Here is a 16,987-nt window from a genome sequence, read left to right on the forward strand (position 1 = left end):
TAAAATTGTGAAGGACTACTGACTGCTACATGCCAACCAATGAGACTCTCACTATTTATCTCACTCTGCTTTATTGTTCTTTCTTCATAGTACTCATCATTATTTGAAGGCAAGTAATTTGCTTTTCGTTTGCATCATTTCCCGATTTCAGTAAAAGTGCCTTGATAGCAAGACTTTGCGTTTCGTTTTGGTTTTCTTTTTGGCCATTCTATTCTTGGCATATGAACAATGTCTACCATATAGGTTGTGCTCGTAAAGCATTTTTGTTTTGTTTTGTTTTGTGTTTTGTTTTTTGAGGCAGAGTCTCACTCTGTCGCCCGGGCTGGAGTGCAGTGGCTGGATCTCAGCTCACTGCAAGCTCCGCCTCCCGGGTTTTCGCCATTCTCCTGCCTCAGCCTCCCGAGTAGCTGGGACTGCAGGCGCCCGCCACCGCGCCCGGCTAGTTTTTTTATTTTTAGTAGAGACGAGGTTTCACTGTGTTAGCCAGGATGGTCTCGATCTCCTGACCTCGTGATCCGCCGTTTCGGCCTCCCAAAGTGCTGGGATTATAGGCTTGAGCCACCGCGCCCGGCCGTAAAGCATTTTCTATGGAATGAACAGGACGACTATTTTTCTTGCTGAAGTAATAGTCTCTTAGTAGGTCTTTCAGTGAAGGCCAATGAGGGACAAATGCTGTCTTTATAAATCTGCAAGTGTGCATTTTGTGCTCACATTTAAAAGTTTAGCTGGATGGTTTGGAGCTATTGTGCTGTTGACCTATTTGTCTACTGTAAGTATTCTCCTTTTTCTTGATACATTTAAGTATTTCTATTTATAATGTTTTACAGTTTCACACAATGTGTCTGGGCATTTTTAAAATTCTGTTTTTTTTTTTTTTAATTTAGAGCTTAAGGTTTTCTTTAATTATGGAAAATCCTCAGTCATTATCTCTTTGCTTCTTATCATTCTCTCTATTGTCATTCTGCTACGCTGTTGCCTTTTTTTGTCATATTTTTAACTTTATCTCTTGAAGTTGTGTTCTGAATAGTTTTCCCATCCGTCTTTCAACTTAGTAATCCTCTTTTTGGCAGTAATCTTTTTTTATTGATTATTTACATGATTTCTACTTTGTTCTTTTTCATATGCACTCTTTCATTATTCCTAGCTGCTAACTTCTCTTTCATAATTTTCTATTTTAATGATATTCTTATCCATATTTTTTAACTTTCTTAAATATATATATTTTTCAATATTTTTAATGTGCTCTATTTTCTGGTTTCCCTTTGTTTGAGTGTTATCTTTCTTGGTGTTCTATTTTATTTTTGTCTCTTGAAATTTTACTTTGGAAGCTCTTCTTGAGTGAGATTTTATTTTTCTCACTCAATTTCCACTCTCCTTACATAGTATTTAGGATCTCAGAATCTTCAATTTGTACTACTGGTCTCTTTGGACTCTAGTTCTAGAGAATGTCCTGGAGGGCAGGACAGTCACAGGCCAGCCTGGGCAGCTAGTGATACTTCTCAGCCAGAAAGCAACCATACTTGCTATAATCTCCTGCCTCAGATGGAGTAATTTCCATTAGATTGTACCAGTTGAATTCCCAGACTCTTCTTTCTTACTTGGGGAGACAAGCTACTTCAGCAATTACTGATTATATTCCTGACAGTTTCTGGTTCACAAAAATGTTCCTTTTGTTCTTACATCTGACTGTTTTCTCTTATGAAATATTTTATATATCAATGTTTGATGTTTGGCAAGGTGTGCATGCATGTGGTGTGTTTCGAGTATGTTTTTTTGTTTTTTTAATTATACTTTAAGTTCTGGGATAAATGTGCAGAATGTGCAGGTTTGTTACATAGGTATACACATGCCATGATGGTTTGCTGCACCCATCAACCCGTCACCTACATTAGGTATTTCTCCTAACGCTATCCCTCCCCTAGTACCCCCACCCCCCCGACAGGCCCTAGTGTGTGATGTTCCCCTCCTTGTGTCCATGTGTTCTCATTGTTCGACTGCCACTTATAAGTGAGAACAGGTGGTGTTTGGTTTTCTGTTCCAGTGTTAGTTTGCTGAGAATGATGGTTTCCAGCTTCATGCAAGCTCCTGCAAAGGACATGAACTCATTGTTTTTACGGCTGCATAGTATTCCATGGTATATATGTGTCACATTTTCTTTATCCAGTCTATCATTGATATGCATGTGGCTTGTAAGTTTGTACATTAAAAATACATGAGCCAGCAGGAGATAGAGTATGTATTTTTAATGTATGAACTCACACGCCACCTCCATTGAAGAACTCTTTATATGCATTTTTTTTTTTTTTTTTGAGACGGAGTCTCGCTCTATTGCCCAGGCTGGAGTGCAGTGGCCGGATCTCAGCTCACTGCAAGCTCCGCCTCCCGGGTTCACGCCATTCTCCTGCCTCAGCCTCCTGAGTAGCTGGGACTACAGGCGCCCGCCACCTCGCCCGGCTAGTGTTTTGTATTTTTTTCAGTAGAGACGGGGTTTCACCGTGTTAGCCAGGATGGTCTCGATCTCCTGACCTCGTGATCCGCCCGTCTCAGCCTCCCAAAGTGCTGGGATTACAGGCTTGAGCCACCGCGCCCGGCTATATGCATTCTTATACTCAAGCCAAATCATGGCCACCTTTATTTCCATTTCCCTTATGCTTTTCCTTTTTTCCTATTTCGGTGTCCCTGCTCTTCACTTTGCCACATGACTCTTCCCTGTTAAATCATTCTGTTCAAACCTTATTAACTTTTTTATACTTGGCTTTTAAGCCACTTCTTGAAGAAAACATTCCTTGTTCTCATCATCCATAAGTAATAGTTCTAACACTGGCATCATGTGGCACATCATCTCACCCTTTCTTTGAAAACTCTTTCAATACTCTTTTCAGAAATTTTCAGGGGCCTATCTCAATACCTATGCTTGATTCTGCACCTAACAGAGGAATAACCTATCATTTGATTTCTTCTAATTGTACCTAATTTATGCACATGATTTATGTTTTCTATTGAAGTATAAGCTCCTTGAAGCCAAGAACTTTATAGCATTCATCCTTTCTTCCCTAGTGGCCTCTTGTGCCAAATTGATACTCACTGCACTGATACAGATTGAACAAAGAAATAAATTTATGAATAAATAGGATGATAAATTCTCCATTCCACTGGATTGTTATTACTTAGAGCACTTGACCATATTTTATACTTTTTGGGTTCTCAGGGTCTAGAAAACTGTCTGTTACGTAGCTATGTACAAGTAACTGTGGAGGAGGATAATGGTGATGTTTTGATTGTTATTTTAGTCAACTAAGGTCTTTAGAAACTAATTGCAGTGTAAAAATACATTTTAAAGTTATCTTATTATACATATTCTATATTCAAAATTATGAATTAAAAAGTGTATTTTCTAGGAGTTCCTCTCATTTCTAAACTTGAATAACTTTTCTCCTTTCCTTCTTTTTATAATATAATATTTATTTTGTAGGAATTCCATCAGGATTTTAATCAACATTTCTTTTCCCTGTTGTGCTAAATTGTTTCTTATTTCATGTTTACCTTTATATAAAGTTCTCCAAAAAATTATTTGAAGATTCTGTTACTATTTTCCTTCTTCTAATTAGATTTTCCCAATTCTGATGATGCAAATTCATGTCTTTCTTCTAAATTTTCTTATTTCTGACTTTAATATTTTAATGTAGTTTTTCTCTCATTACTCTGGCCATGGGATTAAATGGAAAGATGATTGTCGGTTTTAAACAATATTGGTTTAAGCCCTATATAGATAGAACTTTTAATAAGAATCAGATTCCTTTTAAGACACCTCAGTATACTTTATTACTCTTGGTATTTTTTTTAGAAAAACTATTTTATATTTTAGTACTCTTGATTTCTTCATACTATCTGACAGAGCTAAAAAGTCACAAAATTAAGGCAACATGAAGAATTCCCAGAAATGTTCAGATTTTAAAACTACTGATTAAGTTTTGTTCGGAGGACAGGGGTATTAGAGTGTAAGGGGAATACTCAAGTAAGATAATTGAATACAGTTATCTTAATCTCTATGACACACTGCTTCCAACCTCATTGCCTTTTCTTCTTGCAGCTTCTCTGATACCAAAGCACTTACCATTTGTTCAGTCAAAATTTAATAAAAGGAGAAAACTGCTATGTTATTTTCCCAAATGTTTACTGTGTGCATTTTTCATTTGCCAATGTTTTGATTGGCAGTTTTATATGACCCTGGGTTTTAATTTTATATGAAATTTGGTAGGAATTATAGTTTAGAAATCATAATAAAAAATGACTGCAGCTTCCCTGTAAGAATTTTTCTAAGGAAGCGTTTGTTTTTCCAAGTTGAATTTGATAGTTCTGAGACAGAATTGCAGCATTAAAAGGCTTTTGCTTTGTAGAAATAAATAAGAATTCCAAACCCACTTAAAAATTATCTGAGTGGAAATAATTTGGTGCATATTTGTTCCATTTTTATAAGTTTCCTAAATCTCCTGAATGGCCTGCTCTTTTGTTGTATTTTTCCTTTGGGGATCTATTGAGTATATTTTGATTAGACAGAGTTTAGAGCCATGGGGGCAATGTTCATAAAATAAATAAGTTATTTTCATCATTGACCCTTGATTATTATCATAAGAACCTTCTGTTCTGTGTTCTCTCAACCTGCCCACCCCAAGTGTTGTCCATCACTTGACAATTTGTTGTAAATCTCAGACTCCACCACAGACCTACTGAACAAGAATATTCAGTTTAACAGAAACATCAGATAATTCATGTGACTTTCAAATTTTCAGAAACATGACTCTAACAATTCTATTACGTATTTTAGGACCATTTCCACACTCTTTATCAGCTGATTTTAAATGTTCCTCATGTCCTCAACTTAGTTCCCCATGCCATGAAGTTCATGTCCTTCATTATTCCAACATAAAAGAAGGAGCCACCATTAGAGTCTTGAAGGAGAGGATCCTGATTTTCTAGTTAACGTACAGGCATCATTTTTGCAGCACTGCTTCCTTATTTGGATGGAAAATTTCCCAAAATATATCACATATTTCATAATCTCTGAAAATACCATATACTGAACATAATTTAACCTTTTTTTAATAAGTACTGGTCATTATTATGAGCTTCAATAATAACACTGCTGGAAACAAAAATGAACTTAAAAGTTAGTGCATTATTCATGCTTTAATAAATCCTATATGAGTTTCCACACATTACTATGTTGTTTTAATTCATTTTTTTCTAAATTTAACTAATTTCTCTCTCCTTCCTTCATAATAATGTCACTTTCTCATTAAGCTTCCCCACTCTGAGGGGATTCCTTCTTCCCATTCTTGTTACTTCTACTCTAGTATAATTCTGCTACTCACAGCTTTTTGCTTTATCAAGGCAGATTACTCTTTCTTGTTTCTCTGTGTTTATTTTTTGCTTTCGGCTAGTATTTTTTCCTTCCTTGTTTTTGCCTTTTCCTTTCTTGCTACAGATTATCCCATCTGACAACTTCAGTCTTTTAAAGTGCAATATTTAGTACATTTACAGTCATAGTAAATAATGATACACTTAGGTTTGTATTTACTATTTATCTATTTGTTTCCATTAAATTGCCTTTTGTGCTACTTATATTTCTTTTCTTGTCTTTTTTCTTTATTACTCTATTTCACCTCCATAATTTAACATTATTTTAATGGATACCCTAGAAGATACACCCTTGATTTATCGTATATTGATTTATTATTAAAATTAATAATTTTATCACATTCCCAAGTGCTAAAATTTTAAAATATCTTAATTCAACGGACTTTTCTCAATTTTTGTGTTATTATTGTCATGCATTTTAGCTCTACATATATATAAAGTTCTCCAACATTTCTATTTTTGTTCTGTATATTCAATGCCAATCAAAATCCACTTATATTTACCCATATACTTACCCTTTTGGTTGATCTCCATTGCTTTGTGCAATTTTATATTTGTGTTGGATAATTCTAGGTTGACAGTTATTTTCTTTCAGCATTTTATGTAATTTTATTGTCTTTATTTCCACCATTTCTGTTGAAGACTCAACTGTCAATTTCATTGCCACTTCACTGAAAGTAACATGTCTTTTCTTCTCTGACTGCTTTTAATATTTTCTCTTTGTCTTCAGTATCTAGCTATCTTTCTTTATGTATCTAGGTGTGTTTTTCCTTATGTTCAACCTGCTTGGGTTTGCAGAACTTTTTGAATCTGATACACTTTTTAAATTTTGAAAAATCTTAACATTATTTCTTCAAATATTGCTTCTACTCCATTCTTTTTTTCTACTCTTTCTGAGATTTCAATAACATATGTAAGACATTTTCATTTTGTCCTGCATGTCAAGGGATTGGTCCCGGATGGGTTAGAGTAGTCTGCAGCAGATTTGTGCTGCTACAAAGAACAATTAGGACAATTTGATACAATTCAGAGAACACTGGGTTAAGAACATTGATGATCTGATGAGGCAATGAAATTGCAAGAGCTAATGTGAGAAAAGTATACTTCAGATAAATGAGATGACATCCACAACTACTTTTACCCAGTATTTTCAGGTTCTTGACTAAGAATCTTGAGTTAAAATTTTCCACAGGGCCAGGCATCGGCTCGTATCTGTAATCCCAGCACTTTGGGAGGCTGAGGCAGGAGGATTGCTTGAGGTCAGGAGTTTGAGACCAGCCTGAACAACACAGCAAGACCCCATCTCTGCAAAAAAAAAAAAAAAATTATTAAGCCAGGCGTGGTAGTGCACCTATAGTCCCAGCTACTCAGGAGACTGAGGTGGGAGGGTCACTTGAGCCCAGGAGTTCCAGGCTGCAGTAAGCTATGATCACACCACTGAACTCCAGCCTCAGTGACAGAGAAAGACCCTGATTCTCAAAAAATTCGTAAATAAATAAATACAGTGTTTTCACTTTTCACACATTTTACAGGTTGCCAAATCAAAGAACAGAAAAGTAAATTTTTTTAGAAGCACAGTCATATTTCAAACCTTGTTTTCTTATCTCCTGTAATACATAATGTGGTACAAATAACACTGGCTTTAAACTTAAATAAATTTGCATTTGAATACTGGCTCCACTGTTAACAAGTTTATGACCCAGAGTACATTAAATAATCTCTCTGGAAATGTTTATACATATTCAAAGTGGGAACAATAATAATGTTAAACATTTTGTATTGTGGTGATAATTAGCATCAACTGAAATAAATGTGTTTGGCACAGAGTAGGCGTTCAAAATGACAACCCTTCTTAGAGAAGAATGCCCATATTATAATTGTTAATCTTTATATGATTGATGAACTAGTGTTAGGTGCTTTAAAAATAATACTGTTATTTGTGTAAATCATAAACCTCTGAATAAAATCTTATAGTAATGAACTAAAAACCAGAGTTTTTAGGTGTGAACCAAAAACCAGAGTGATATATTCCATTCTCTATAAGACATGTATCCTTAGACATGGGTGTGATTTTATAGGAGTGCAAGTTTTCATACCTGTTCCCTCATTTCATCTTACCAGATCATCTTGGCTTCATGCTACCTTATGTTGAAGACCCAAAGACAAAGAAACTTATCGTAAGAAGGAAAACTTCGTTTCCATAGGCTCATGCATGTTATACATTGGCTATAACATATAATATTTGAGGCATGTATGTGGTTTAATATTTATTAATCACATACTATGTGCCAGGCACTAGTCCAGGTATTCAACATGTATTAATATCTTGAATCCTTGTACCAATGCTATTAGGTGTATACTATTGTTTTTCTTATTTTGTAGATGAGGAAACTAAGGCAGATATTTTAAATAATTTCTCCAATATTTCACAACTGGGAAGTGGTAGAACCAAAATAAAACCCTTGTGGTCTAGTTCTTAATCTCTACGTAGAATGCCTCTCACAATTACTATTTTCATTAGGAATATTACCTTAGAGTTTGGAATTCTGGCCAGTTAAAATCATTACTCATTAAGGGCAGGGAAAGGAATGTGTGTCAGTTTAGTTGGAACAAAACTCAACAAGAAAGTCATTGTCTTGTTATGCATACTGAATTTGCTGAAAATTCTTTAGGGAAATTCATGCTATTCTTTAAAAGCTATATTGCAACTAATTTGAATGTCAGATTTATACATTTAGCCCAAATGTACATGAAAATATCCATTGAAGAATTTTTTTAATGTTCATAGAATATCAACTTCATATTTGGTAGTCTTCTATTTCTATTATGAAATGTTTGCCTGAATCTCTTTTTTCAGTGGCAAATTTTTAAAAATGTGTTACTATTATAAAACTGTTGCTCCTTGAAACTGCAATTCTAATTCACTCACTTATTCACACCAAATCATCATATTGGTAAGGAAACTTCCCTTTGCATTTCTGCTATGTCCATTGTTTTCAATTGAAAAATCTCACACTCATACTGTGAAATGGGTTAATAGTGTACTTACGCTTTAAAAAATGTGTCAAAATAACAATTCTGTGAAATAAGACCCTAGCCATATAAAATAGGAGATATAAAATTATCAATGAGAGCTCTGAATGTGTGAGTAAGATAGTCTATTTATTCATTATGCATTTCCAACCCTGTAAATGTTTACCTCAACTTCCAATGAAAGAATCCTCAGAGCCCAGGTAAAGCCAACTTGAAGTCAAGACTCGCTCACAAGTTTGCAAGATTTCCTAGAGTATAAAGGTTCAAAACACAATTGCCACTTATCTGATGGCCTTTCCAAAACCTTAGCTGTTAGATGTGTTACGTGTGCACAATCACATTTTTTTGAGAAGTGTACAAATGGAATCCATGGGCCATTTCTCTATATCTCCACATTATATTTATAGCATTCTATGTTAACTAAACGTGTTCTTTTCACAAATTCTCTTTTCTGTCACTTGCATATTTGGGCAGCAGCCATTACTGTAAGCTGGTTTCAGGAAACTCAAATATGTGAAACGTAAAGGATAAAAAATCTGGCCACTTTTTCCGGGCTCAGGTTTTAAGCGTGTGAACTTAATCCTTGTGTTCTCTGGGTTCTCCTCCTTCTGCCAGTCACAATTTCTAATTAGCTTTCCCAATGGAGGAAGAAGATGAATTATATTTTAATATCTAGAGACTAAAATTAGTTTATATTTCAGCAAGTTAGCACTTCTTAGCAGTTGATTTACTCTTGAAGCTGCAAAATCTGTGAGCTTGCAATTAATCATACGTTGGTCATTTTCTTTCAAAAATGTTCAGTTTGGCTGTCTGTATCATAATAGGGAAAACATGTAATTTATGCAGTTTAGAAATTATAGCCTTGTGTTTAACTATGTCATAATATATTTTCTCACCCGCTCATTGTTCTTAACACTATAAAAGAATGTCATTTCACTGGGATTTATTTAAGCAAAACCTTTAAAGTGAGAACCCTGGCAAAACAGTAACCTCTTGGAGTTGTGCTTTATTTTTCTTTCAATGGATGCTTTCAGGATTTGTTTTGACCACTCTTGATTTTGAGGCAACTTTTAAAAATAATTTTTTAAACAGTGGATCAGATTCTTGGCTTTCTTTTTGCAATAGGAGTACTTTATCTTCTTAAAATGGTCTTTAATATTCTCATGTGCATAACACATGTAAAAGTATTCTGTTAATATGCACAGAATACACAAAGCAACTCCCCAGTGGCAGTGTGATAATTTAAAGACACTATAAATTCAAAGGAATAGATATCTTTTAATTCACTGAATATTTAAAAAACCAGGCACTTAGTTGAAAATCAAAAACAGTACATATTTTAAGCAGTTTCCCCAACTAACCTCTGCCAGAAAATTAACCCAAAAACTGTTTGACATCCTTGAATAGTATATCAATGTTGCCAGCATACTGATCGCTCACTGTGCTCTGAAACAAATCAATTAGCTTGCCAATTGTGTTCATTAGAATTCATTCATATCTCTATAAAAAGTTAATTAAAAGTAAAAGTGAGAAAGAAATCATGTCTAACATACTTATTAAAACCAAATCACCAAAGTAATTTCAAATCTAAATCAACAATCATTACTAAAACTCTCCCTCCAAAAGGTACAATATACCTGAAAAAATAAGTGAGAACTTATAACTCTTTGATAAAGATTTCCAAATTAAGATGCCTATTCTATTATTGTTATTATTATTCTGTTGTTATTTTAAAATTATTATTTTATTTTATTGCTAATTGCCTTTGACTGTGAAAGATGTCTCTTTTTTTGGCTAAATGCCTGAATTTTGCTAGCACAGGTGAATGCTAAAACTAGCACTGTACCTCGTTTTTCAAGAAACTCAGTTTAATATAGCATCTTAAAATGAATGGCAGTGCAGAATAACCAGAAGAACACAGCATTCTAAGCCAAAAGAAATTATCTTGATATAAGGACCATAGCATATAGAAACCAGCTGCCAAAACAGAAACCAGGCGACAAGCCGCAGCTTTCTGATTCCGAAAAGAGACTCTACTCCTAACATAATATCTAAATGCCTCTGGTAGAGCTGTTAAAAGCAAAAAGTGTTTGAATGCGAAATGAATGTTCTGATTATAACATGAAGCACTCTCCCAGCCTCTCTATTTCCTCCATATTGGGTAAGGTATCCACTTCTTTTGTTCCAGAGTCCAAAATGAGAGCCCATGTGAGGGTAGAAGCATCTTCCTGACAAGCCACGGAAAGCTTTAGACTAATTTCGTATTCAGTTCTTGGCACTGAGGTCTGGGTGGAGGTGGGCAGGTCCACCCTGCCTTTCAGTCTCATTAATCATTTGGCTTTCCCTGGCTGCTCGCAGCATCTTCTGGAGGAACCCTTCTCTTTATTCATTCAGACAACCCTTTGGATTAAACAGAGCCAGCTAAATGTCAAAGCAAATCTGAGTCTTGATGCAGATAATCATTTCAATAATATTTCTCCATTTGTGCCCAAACACCAGGGGAATAAAGCTTTTCTGCTGTCAGGTACTGTAAGACTACAGTTGGTGTAAATGCTTGACACTGAGCCAGATGGCTTAGCCGTGCCTCAAACATATGTTCAACAAGCAGGCTTGCACACATTGGAATTTTATTATTTTGAACTGGTGAGGCTTGCATATTTATTTACTTGACCCCCTTTGGTGTCACTTTGGTATTAAAACAATCAGTTATAAAGCTTCTTCAAGCAATAGGGTAGGGCTAGTTTATAAACTACTTGTCAGTTTCATATCACCACCTGCAGTGAAATATTCCTCATCTTGTGGTGTTCTCTTGATAATTTAAAGAAAAAAGGTGGCAAGGTCCATGTGGCTGAAAGCAGAAGACAATGGGAATTGAAGGAGAGAATGCTGGTTTACCCCAAAGATAAAGATGAATTTGCCCTTTTTTAACCAACTCTTTACGTGACCTGGGGACAAGTAATTTTCTCACATATTACCAAGTATTTAATATATAGTCACTCAGAAAATCTTGTCTGGGCGTACAAGGAAATCAGCCATTAAAATATACAACTGCATGTACCTTTCAAGATATCAGCTATAAGTCAATCTCTCTATATATACGTATACACATATATATACACAAATATAGGTATATAGGTATACACATATCTATGTGTATATGTGTATATACATGATTATACATAGTCTGTGTATGTATACACACACATTCACACCCACTATCATATATATGTGTATGTTTATGTGTGTGTTAAAAATAAAAACTCATGGCATTGGACTTGTCAGGGAAGAGTTTGCAATCATTACAAATATTCATCATGCTGCTAGTATATTCATCAAAACAAAACTAAAATGGTTTTACATTTAGTGAAAAATATATTTACAGAAAATTTAATTTCGTAGGTTTTAATTCAGTGTTTTAAAAAAAGACCAGACAACAGGCATCGCAGGCTTTGAGCACAGCAAATGTAATCTGAAGGTTTCAGTGTACAGATTCCATCCTATGGAAATAAATTTCTACCTATAATGATATGGTGTCTAAAAAATTTTAGAGTTCATCAAGTCCAACACTCCCATTTAATAGAAGAAAAATTCAGGCCCAGGGACATTTACTGACTCACCCCAAATCACCCAGCAAGTAAGTATGCATAAGAACAAAAACCCAACGCACACTACCCCACGTTTTTCTGTGTTATGTACATTTGCCCTTCTACCAAAGTAAACATTTGCTGAACAATTGGCTATATTACAAGTGACCTGCTGGGAGACATAAATCTACCTGATATAGAATGCTCCTAGGACAGTGGTTCTCGAACACTATCAGACCCAACATACTCCATATTATAATAAATATGCTGTAATGCCCCATTATCATCCTAAACTAAAATTCACAGGTAATTGAACTTATCTACACAAATAATTTTTAAATGTCAATTCAATACCCTAAGACATCAATTATAATATAAAAAACAAATGAGAAGAAAGTAATTTATGGAATGTGTGTGTGTTTGTATGTGTGTGTGTATGCATGTGTGTGTTTGTATATATGTGTGTGCATGTATTTCAATATGTTAAACACTCGGAAACAACTACTAGATAATATAGTTACCTCATTAGATATTTGCTCCTTTAAGAAAAACTGCCATTAATACACAGCTATAAAATGCAAAGTATTTACTCATCACTGGATATTACTGATGATTGACAGGATTTTCCAAAATGGTGAGTTAATCTTACCAAATTATATGCACTGCATTTTTTTATTATTTTGATTACTTTTATATACGTTTTCTGTATTCTTAGAAAATTTTGCACATATTAAAACGATGCCAATGTACTTTGTTTTAATACATGATTGAGATAAATCCTAGAATCAAATTTTCAATAAAATTTTCTACTTCCAAAATGTCTACCTGGAAGAATATTTAAAGGTCATGCAGTATGCAGGATGGTTTTTCATTGTAAGGACTGCCTATGCAGTGCAAGATATCTAAAATCTTGCCTTCTGTCTAATAAATGCCATTAGATCTTCTCAATAACTGCAACGACCAACAATGTCCCCATCGTTTTCAGAATGACCCAGAGTAGAATCGTTGTCATAGAATATTGTATGTGGGCTCTCTTTAGCATAAGAATCAAGACAAGTAATATCAATACCATAAAAAAGTTACATATAAATAGTATACAATTTAAAATGAATTACTAATTTTAAACATTATGTTTCCTTGAATTTATAGTCTTTGTACATTTTCACAGAAAAATTTAATTTTAAAATGCTAAGCTTTAGATTGTTTCTTTGCAAACAGATAATACAATTTCAAAATCAGAAATCCTAAACTAACATTAATATAAAATATAGCTTAATTTAAAATGTAACTCATGTTATATTTAATATTGGTTTAATTATATTTTATAATAACCAGATTCTTAAAAATAACGTTAATTTTTTTTGCAAAGCAACATGTTCTTTTTATGTAGGTATAGATATTAAATAAACACTATTTACTCATAATATTGAGTTTACATGAGCTTTTTTGTGTCAGTCTAGGGAAACAGTACAAGTACCTTTGGAAATGAAAGATACTGCCTACACAATTACATCTTTATATTGGCCTATGATTTATTTAACTCAGATTCAATAATTCTAGACTTCCTGAATTCTTAATTGACCAGGATGCTGAGAATTCCTCTTACATGTGATCAATTTCTATTATGGGCTTATGGATGAATTTTATTAATTCACCTCTGTATCAGCAACCTGTCTCACAATTCTTTAGAGACTATCTCACTATATATGTAGTTCCGACACATCATAAACCATAATATATATTATTTGTCCATTTTATTTTTTGGATTAACTGTCAGTTGAAATATCCTTCCATAAAAGAACATAAAGACATGATCTGACTCTTATTCTCACACAGTTAGATATTTATTGTGTGTGAAAGATCTCTACCATGTTCAGGAAATAAATAGGCACAGTTAAAGAATAATAGTCCATTTCTATGTCATGATGATTCTGTATTGAAATGTATAGTATAGCTTTTTCCTTTGAAAAATCACTTCATGTCACAATGACTGCAAAACAGAATGGAAAATTACAAAATACAAGAGCATTCATAGTACAGTACTTTGCTAAGGCTCCAGCAAGCCATTTTCTAACCAAACTAACAATAAAAACACTTTGATCTGGAGTAGGAACAAGTTGTAGAAACATCTTTTATTTCCTACTGTAGTGCAGAATAGATTATGCTTTTTCTTTTTCTTTTTTTTTTCTTTTTTTTTTTTTTTTGGAGACGGAGTCTAGCTCTGTCGCCCAGGCTGGAGTGCAGTGGCGCGATCTCGGCTCACTGCAAGCTCCGCCTCCCGGGTTCACGCCATTCTCCTGCCTCAGCCTCCCGAGTAGCTGGGACTACAGGCGCCCGCCATCTCGCCCGGCTAGTTTTTGTATTTTTTAGTAGAGACGGGGTTTCACTGTGTAGCTCAGGATGGTCTCGATCTCCTGACCTCGTGATCCACCCGTCTCGGCCTCCCAAAGTGCTGGGATTACAGGCTTGAGCCACCGCGCCCGGCCGATTATGCTTTTTCTAAAGGTCGAGATCTCTCTCCATCTCCTAGCCTAGAGTGCAGTGGTGCGATCATGGCTTCCTGCTGCCTCAAATTCCTGGGCTCAAGTGATGCCCCCACCTTAGCCTCCTGAGTTGCTGGGATTACATGTGTAAGCCACCATGCCAGGCTCTAGATTACTCTTTTTCTGAGGTTATTCTCTTAATAATATGCCCAGTCCTACAAATGAAACTTGTTTCTCCCTATCAAAATTACAGGCTTCACATAAAAATACCCACTTGTAATAGGAGAAAGATGGGGTTAAATTTAAAAGAGGCTTTGTTTCTGGGGCAGCAGTAGTTTAGTAAGAGTTGCATTAATAAGCATGTCTAATTCATTCTTTGCCTAATAGGTAGGTAAGTAGAAGAGGATGATTTTGAAAAGTGGAAATTGACAATGACAGAGAGAAGCCTCTAGTCCATTGTGTCCTAAACACAGTTCTCTCCTTTTAACTCACAACCAAGTTGTCAGGAAGAATACTCAAACCCAAAGTGCTGAGAGAAGAGATCAGAAACATCACTGGAATGTGAGTACGTATGTAAACACAAACAGCTGCTGTCAGGTGAGGCAGTCCTCACTCTGATGTTAGAAGAATCCATGGGGATGGTATTTTATGCAACTACATGGCCAGAAAGAACATATAGATGAGATTTCAGAGGACATGGAGCTGGGGCAGACCCTTTAGTGTAGTGCTTCTCATTTATGTATGTGCTATTTATTCAAAGATCTGGCTAAAATACAGATTCTGGTTCAGCAAGTCTGTGGTGTGGCTGAGATTCTGCTTTTTTAACAAGCTCCCAGGTAATACTGATGCTGCTGATCTGTGGACCATACTATATGTAGCAAAGCTTTAGAAAGCCTCAGAAACCTTAACACCTTTCCTTAGGATTGGGAAACTGATGGAGAAATGTAACATTGTGAAGTACATGCAAAGAGAAACTCATGAAGGGAATGATGGTGAGCACAAAGAAACAGAGACGTTGTAATGTTAACATCATACATCAAGAACAAAGTGCAACAGGTAAATAAAAGTCACCATCCTCCTGCCTAGACAGAAAAATAAAAACCATCCAGCAGTTTGATGCAGTGCATAAATGTGCAAATGCAGTGACACAGGGCAAGATGAAAGATGGCAGTAGCGGAATAGCAGTTAAGAGAGAATGCCTTAGTCATATACTTTCTAAACCTCGTCTAAAAAATTTCACAGAAAAGTAGACAATACTATTACAAAATTGGGTAAGTAATTTGTGGATAATGAGTGTAAAACAAAAGCAAATATATATACACACAAATATATGTAAACATATAAACAAAGGCAAATATATACATATATAGTATATACATATATATGTCCCTTTGGTTCACACTCAGCATCCACATATAGATATATACTATGTGTAGACATATACATGTACATATGTGTATACATATGTGTATACATATATACAAACATGTTTAAACATATGTATGCATACACACGTATATAAAATGTATATACATATATAAGAACATACCATCTCCATATAAATATATGCATATATTGTTATATTTACACATATATAGTTTATATGTAACAACATATATGTGTATATATTCACACACATATGTGTAAAATGTGTATATGTATATACATAAAGACTAAGTTTCTACTGTAGGCTCTAATGGCTAAAAGATTTTATCTATCTCTAGAGAAGAATCATTGCCAGGTAAATGAAAATTCACCCCATGATACCACATGTAATAGATTAGTTTCATAGATGCCTAAGATAATGCCCTACAATAGTCCTGCTGCATTTAAATACTTTATCTTCAAATGGTAATATGCAAAGTTCTAAGTTTAAGGAACCTTTCAATCAATGTTAGAAGAAAATATTTGAACAAGCAACATGAGACATCACTAGACAATTTTAAAAACTGCAATTGCCTACTCACCAGTCATACCAAGGTTTTGGGGGGAACAGTTTTCAAATGACGTTTATTGGCTACTCAGACTATAGAAAAATGCATCACTTCTGATCAAGAATTTCCACTAATCACGATTTGAAAGGATGTCATATCAAATAATATATGGCTTAAGTAGGACTGAGACCTTAGGCATAATTAGGCACTATGAATTTTATCATAGTTTTTACTCTAAAGGAAATTAATGGGCTGGGTGTGGTGGCTCACGCGTGTAATTCCAGCACTTTGGGAGGCTGAAGCGGGTGGATCACCTGAGGTCAGGAGTTTGGGACCAGCCTGGCCAACATGGCGAAACCCCATCCCTGCTAAAAATATGAAAATTAGCCAGGCATGGTGGCATGTGCCTGTAATCCCAGCTACTTGTGAGGCTGAGGCAGGATTATCTCTTGAACCTGGGAGGTGGAGGTTGCAGTAAGCTGAAATCGTGCCACTGCACTCCAGTCTAAGCAACAGAGTGAGACTGTCTCAAAAA

The sequence above is a fragment of the Colobus angolensis genome, unplaced genomic scaffold, assembly GCF_000951035.1.
Source record: "Colobus angolensis palliatus isolate OR3802 unplaced genomic scaffold, Cang.pa_1.0 Scaffold292, whole genome shotgun sequence".
NCBI lineage: Eukaryota > Metazoa > Chordata > Mammalia > Primates > Cercopithecidae > Colobus > Colobus angolensis.